Raw genomic sequence first — 7,188 nt, forward strand, 5'->3', positions numbered from 1 at the left:
TTGTTGTTTAAAACTTCAACGTAAGGATATACCTCTTAATGAGTAGATTATGACAACGTTTTAAATACGGTCAGTAATCATATGTAATACCGCGACTAAGGACGTAGCCAACGAGCCCGGACCCTCCCTATCACGTAAATGAAATTACACATCCTCGTTGCCGTGTAGTGACACTGAAAGCTGAGAGATATAAGAGGCAATCAAAAAGTTTCCATTTGAGAACATTGCTGCAGCATATATGCAACGTAGCGCGACTCCGATGCAGGTATATAAGCACCGAAATGAAGACAAGGGTTGGTGTGGCATTCGTGTCTTTACGAAGAGCGTGCTGTAAATGCGCAATCGTGAACTACGACGAAGTTATTACTACGAGGGTCGGTCAAAAAGTAATGCCTCCCATTTTCTTTCTACTTAAAAAAATTAAGTTAAGTGAAAAATTTAAATTTGGCGCCATTCCTCAAACCTTCTTCTGCAATCCACTGCAGTAGTAACTTTCTGTGTCAACAGGTGGCAGCACAGCAGAAGTTTGTAAGATGGCCGACATCGATGTTCGTTTGAGACAGCGTTGTGTGATTGAATTCTTGAATGCAGAAGGTGAAACGCCCATACGCATTCATGAAAGACTGAAGAAGGTGTATGGTGTTGTCACAGTGGATGTCAGCACTGTTAGACGATGGGTTCGTCGTTGTAAGGAAGCTGAAGGGCAAACACCGTTGACTGACGAAAAGCGGAGCGGCAGGCCGGTGAGTGCAGTGACTCCACACAACATTCAGCAAGTTGATGACATCATTCGTGGTGACCGTCGGGTGACTGCAGATGAAGTGTGTCGCATTATTTCTCTTAGTAAAGGCAGTGTGATCACGATTATTAAACAATTGGGGTACTCAAAAGTTTGTGCACGGTGGGTTCCAAGAATGTTAACCGATCAGAATACAGAGGCAAGGAAAACAATAGCCTCCCAACACTTGCAGCGCTTCCGTTTGGAGGGAGATGAGTTTCTGAAAAAAATTGTGACCGGGGACGAAACATGGGTGCATTTTTTTGAACCCGAATCAAAGAGGCAGTCAATGGAGTGGCGTCACACAAGCTCGCCGAGGAAGAAAAAATTCAAAACTGTGCGATCGGCAGGGAAAGTTATGGCAACAGTTTTCTGGGATACAGAGGGTGTGATTCTGGTTGATTTTTTGGAGCAGGGATGCACAGTAAATTCTGTTCAATACGTCACAACCCTCAAAAAACTTAAAGCACGTCTTCAGCGAGTTCGCCCAACAAAATCAATGGCAGATGTTCTTCTTTTGCATGACAATGCAAGACCACACACCAGTCGTCACACCTCTGACGAAATTGTCAAAATTGGATGGGAAGTTTTGCCTCATCCCCCATACAGCCCTGACCTGGCACCATCAGACTTCCATCTGTTTGGGCCACTAAAAGAAGCTCATCGTGGGATTCATTTTGAAGATGAGGAGGCCGTCAAAACATCCGTGCGTCAATGGCTTAGGTAGCAGAGCTGTGATTTTTACCGTGCTGGGATACATGCCCTTGTTCAAAGATGGACCAAAACTGTAGAGATGGGCGGAGGTTACATTGAAAAATGACAAAATGATCCTCAATGTTGTGGTTTTCAACCTATGTAATTGCATTTAAATTTCCTGACAATTAAACGTAGAAAAAAAAATAGGAGGCATTACTTTTTGACTGACCCTCGTAGATGCGTCCAAACGGGTTCAACGTGCTGTTTTTCGTTTCTTGGATGCTGAAGAGTAAACACCGGTTGACATCCATCGGAAAATGAAAAATGTGTATGGGGTAGCGTGTGTGGAAAACCGCTGTTGTGAGATGGTGTGACAAGGGGTGCCGCTGTTCCATGATTACGCACGTCCCCATATTGCAAATGTTGTTATGCAGAAGTTACGCCAAATTAAGCGGGATATGCTCGAGTACCCGCCCCATAGTCCTGATCTTTCCCTATGCAGTTATCATACCTTTGATACCACAAAAAAGGCTAGTCACAGATTTCTCCTCGTAGCAGAGCACGGTGTTTTACCAGAAGGGTCTCTTCAACCTGGTTCTTGTGTAGGGCGGTTGCCTCAATGCCCACGTCTATTTTGGCTGAGTTTCATAACGGTTATGTACTGTAGGGTCTTCGAAAGGAAACTTTTTGATCGCCCTTATGTTCTGATTTTAAATCATACGACGAAATAGTGATATGTACTATCGATAGTCAACAAGCCCGCCCGGATAGCCGCGCGATCTAACGCGCTGCTTCCCGGCTGGGAAAGTGTGCCGCTCCCCGGCACGAATCCGCCAGGCGGAGTAGTGTCGAGGTCCGGTGTGCTGGCCAGCCGGTGGATGGTTTTTAAGGCGGTTTTCCATCTATTCCGGCGAATGCGGACTGGTTCCCGCTATTCTGCTTCAGTTACACTATGTTGACGATTGCTATGCAAACACTGTCTCCGCGTACGCGTAAATCATGGTTACTCTCCACGCAAACATTTGGGGCTACACACGTCTGGTATGAGACGTTCCCGGGAGGGTCCACTGGGGACCGAACCGCACAATAACCCTGGATTCGGTGTGGGGCGGCGGCGGTGGGGTCTGTGGACTGCTGTGGCCTGTTATGTGGTTGTGAACCACGAAGGGCTATGGCGGGTGGAAGCCTCTCTGTCGTTTCTATGTCCCCGATTTAATACACAATACACACACGATAATCAACAAGATCATCGATGGATTCAAATTATCGATATATCGATAGCAATTTCGGCTGTCGCCTATCCCTGCTTTGGTGGGTTGATTGTTTTGGGGGTGGAGACCAAATAGCGACGTAATCGGTCAATATCCCTGCTTTGAATCAACTGTTGTGCATCGTTGGCCGTACTTGAGCTCAGTTGGTCTGGTAACCAGTTTAGTAGTTACTTGCAGTCGAATTTAATGTTGATGCTGCCGTTTGTTGTTTTTGTTCTGCGTGCTGTTCTGATAGTTGGATAAGTTTGTAACAAGAAACAAGTGGAAAACTGATTCTGATTCGCCCACTGGTGTTATGATAAGTTAAAATATGTGTGCACTATTATAATAGTCTTATTACTCATCTATAGCAGTTAATGTTAGCAATGGAGTCGTTCTTAGGAGACCGACAGAACTTTTGGGTTTGCAGTATTTCACAAGGCAACGGAGCAGTGAAGATTATTTCAAATTACATTAAATTAAAATCAGTGCATAAAAATATTCTTGGATTTGTCTGTGTCGCTCAAAAATCGCATTTATCAACAAAAATATCGCCCAAACGACAATGGTCGCATTTCTTTAAAAATTTTCTCAGAATTTTATAATTATAAACCCAAACAGCAAAATATCGCTTAATCTGGGCACCCGGGGGGTATCCGATAGTGAAATCTGGTTACGGTACGGGACGATGGGGAAGGCATATGTGATGACAGTACATTCTATAGTTTTTTCGTTTCTAAAGGATTTTTTAAGCAAGATGCTTGAATTTGATTGCGCCCTGCATCCTCGCAGCTCGCCCCACTTTGTTCAAAATGTATTTAAGCTTGTCTAATTGAACCACAAATTCCCTGCACTATTAAATCCGACAATAAGCATGCATTCATAGTCAAATGACGAAACAGACAGAATTAAATGAAAAACGTGCAATATCGGAATTTCATCATTTGTTGTGATGCATTTTATTTTATTTGAAAGCAATGTGCACTACTGGCCATTAAAATTGCTACACCACGAAGATGGCGTGCTAAAGACGCGAAATTTAACCGACAGGAAGAAGATGCTGTGATATGCAAATGATTAGCTTTTCAGAGCATTCACACAAGGCTGGCGCCGGTGGCGACACCTACAACGTGCTGACATGAGGAAAGTTTACAACCGATTTCTCATACACAAACAGCAGTTGACCGGCGTTGCCTGGTGAAACGTTGTTGTGATGCTTCGTGTATGTAGGAGAAATGCGTACCATCACGTTTCCGACTTTGATAAAGATCGGATTGTAGCCTGTCGCGGTTGCGGTTTACCGTATGGCGACATTGCTGCTCACGTTGTTCGAGATCCAATGACTGTTAGCAGACTATGGAATCGGTGGGTTCCGGAGGGTAATACGGAACGTCGTGCTTGATCCCAACGGCCTCGTAATACTAGAAGTCGAGATGACAGACATCTTATCCGCATGGCTGTAACGGATCGTGCAGCCACGTCTTGATCCTTGAGTCAATAGATGGGGACGTTTGCAAGACAACAATCATCTGCACGAACAGTTCGATGACATTTGCAGCAGCATTGACTATCAGCTGCGGTTACCCTTGACGCTGCATCACAGACAGGTGCGCCGGCGATGGTGTACTCAACGACGAACCTGGCTGCACGAATGGCAAAACGTCATTTTTTCGGAAGAATCCAGGTTCTGTTTACAGCATCAAGATGGTCGTATCCACGTTTGGCGACATCGCGGTGAACGCACATTGGAAGCGTGTATTCGTATCGCCATACTGGCGTATCACCCGGCGTGATGGTATGCGGTGCCATTGGTTACACGTCTCGGTCACCTCTTGTTCGCATGGACGGCACTTTGAACAGTGGACGTTACATTTCAGATGTGTTACGACCCGTGGCTCTACCATTCATTCGATCCCTGCGAAACGCTAAATTTCAGCAGGATAATGCACACCGCATGTTGCAGGTCCTGTACGGGCCTTTCTGGATACAGAAAATGTTCGACTGCTGCCCTGGCCATCACATTCTCCACGTCTCTCACCAATTTAAAACGTCTGTTCAGTGGTGCCCGAGCAACTGGCTCGTCACAATATGCCAGTCACTATTCTTGATGAACTGTGGTACTGTGTTGAAGCTGCATGAGCAGCTGTATTACGGCCAGAGGTGGTTGTTCTGGGTACTGATTTCTCTGTATCTATGCACCCAAATTGCGTGAAAATGTAATCACATGTCAGCTTTAGTATAATACATTTGTCCAATGAATACCCGTTTATCATCTGCATTTCTTCTTGGTGTAGCAATTTTAATGGCCAGTAGTGTAAAATAAACCGGATTTTCAGAATTCTCCACCGACGGGGGTAGCTCTACGCCTTGATCCGCTGAACTACCACTCCCTGTGTTCAGGAGGTAAGGTGGTTCGAATCCATCTGCCGGCAACAATGAAAATGGTATTACGTGGTTTTCCATTTTCAATTTAGGCAAATGCCGCGTTGGTCCCTTACTATAGGCCAAAGCCATTCCTTCTGAATTCCTTACTTTCCTGGAAGATTGCAATTCCCTTAAAGATGCAGCCTGTGTGCTTAAATGAAAAGAGCTGCATTAAAGGCGAGCCTAACATATTTTCGGAGACTCCCTGCACCAAAAGCCATATTTACAATGGAAGGCAGCTAGCGATCATCATTTAGTACTGTGTGTCTGTACAAAAAGACGGCTCACTTTTGGACAAAATTCATGGAATAGCGATAAACAACATACACATATGCCAGTAGCATGCGTACAAAAGGTGTAAGGGGCAGCGCATTGATGGAAATGTCAGTTGTTCTCAGGTGAGTCATGTGAAAAGGTGGCCGACGTTATTACGGCCGCACAACGGAAATTAACAGACTTTCAACGCAGAATAGTATCTGACTTTTCGGAAGTCATTAGGGAACTTAGTATTCCGAGATCCACTGTGTCAAGAGTGTGCCAAGAATATCACATTTTATTCCTTACCTCTCATCAGGGACGGGGCAGCGGCCGACGACCTTCACGTAACGAGCGAGAGGAGCAACGTTTGCGTAGTTTCGTCAGTGCTAACATACAAGCAATACCGCTGATAATACCGTAAATATCCATGTAGGGAGTACGACGTATCCGTTATGATAGTGCGGCCAAATTTGGAGTTAATGGGCTGTGACAGCAGACGACTGACGCGAGTGCCTTTGCTAACAGCACGACATCGCTCCACAGCGCCTCTCCTGGGCTCGTGACGACATCGGATGGATCTTATACGACTGGATAACCGTGGGCTGGTTAGATGAGTGAGAGCTGATAGTAGGGTTCGAGCGTGGCAGAGACCTCACAAGGCCTTGGACCCAGATTGTCAATGAGGCACTGTGCAAGCTGCTGGTGGCTCCTTAATGGTGTTAACTGTGTTTACATGGAATAGACTGGGTCCTCTGGTCCAATTTAACCGAATACTGACTGCAAATGGTTATGTTCGGCTGCCTGGAGACCACTTTTAGCCATTCATGAACTTCATATTCCCAAATAACGATAGAATTTTGATGGATGACATTGCACTATGTCACCGGACCACAATTGTTCGTGATTGTTTTGAAAAACATTGTGGACAATTCGAGCGAATTATTTGGCCACCCAGATCGCCCATCATTAATCCCATCGAACATTTATGGGACATAATCGAGAGATCAATTCGTGTACAAAATCCTGCAGAGGCAGCACTTTCGAATTGTGGACGGCTGCAGAGCGGGCATGGTTCAGTATTTCAGCAGGGGACTTCTATTGACTCTTTGAGTCCATACCACACCAAGTTGCTGCGTTACTTTAGGAAAAAGGAGATCCGGCACGGTATTAGAAGGTATCCCTTCACTATTTCACCTCAGTGTATATTATGTCTTCAAGTTTTACTTCAAGAACGGTCTTCTGCTGTGAATTATCTTATTCATAATACCATTGTAACAATGACTCCGACCGTACGACTCTAACGAATTTGCAAATAAGTATCACAAAAAGACAACATGTGTTTTACATGGTAGAAGAGTTTATTAACATCAAATACTGTAGAACTATTTTTTCAGAGATAAATACAAAACCATTTACAAGGTCGCATACAACAGAAGTCTAGTTGAAATTAATGTGCGGATCAATCGTAAGATCTCTAAACTGCAGCTCGCAGCATTTGTGTAGTCCCTTTTGTTTCATAAATAAATTTAGTTGAGTTAGTTTCAAGTTGGCTGTAGTAATAATAATTTTAAAAAAAGATCTTGATCGCTCAAAGAAATTGAAGAGTTTCAATGAAATGAAAGACACTTAAACAGAATTTGAATCTGAGCTGAGGGACTTAGGACATGGTTTGATGTGTTGAAAAAATTCTGACTTGGTTTCAGATAAGTCGAAAAGTTAAAAACAAGACTGCAGTAGGAGAAAGACAGCTGTTGTAAGAAGAGATTTGGATCCGTTTAACTT

The sequence above is a fragment of the Schistocerca gregaria genome, chromosome 1 (genome assembly GCF_023897955.1).
Source record: "Schistocerca gregaria isolate iqSchGreg1 chromosome 1, iqSchGreg1.2, whole genome shotgun sequence".
Classification (NCBI taxonomy): Eukaryota; Metazoa; Arthropoda; class Insecta; order Orthoptera; family Acrididae; genus Schistocerca; species Schistocerca gregaria.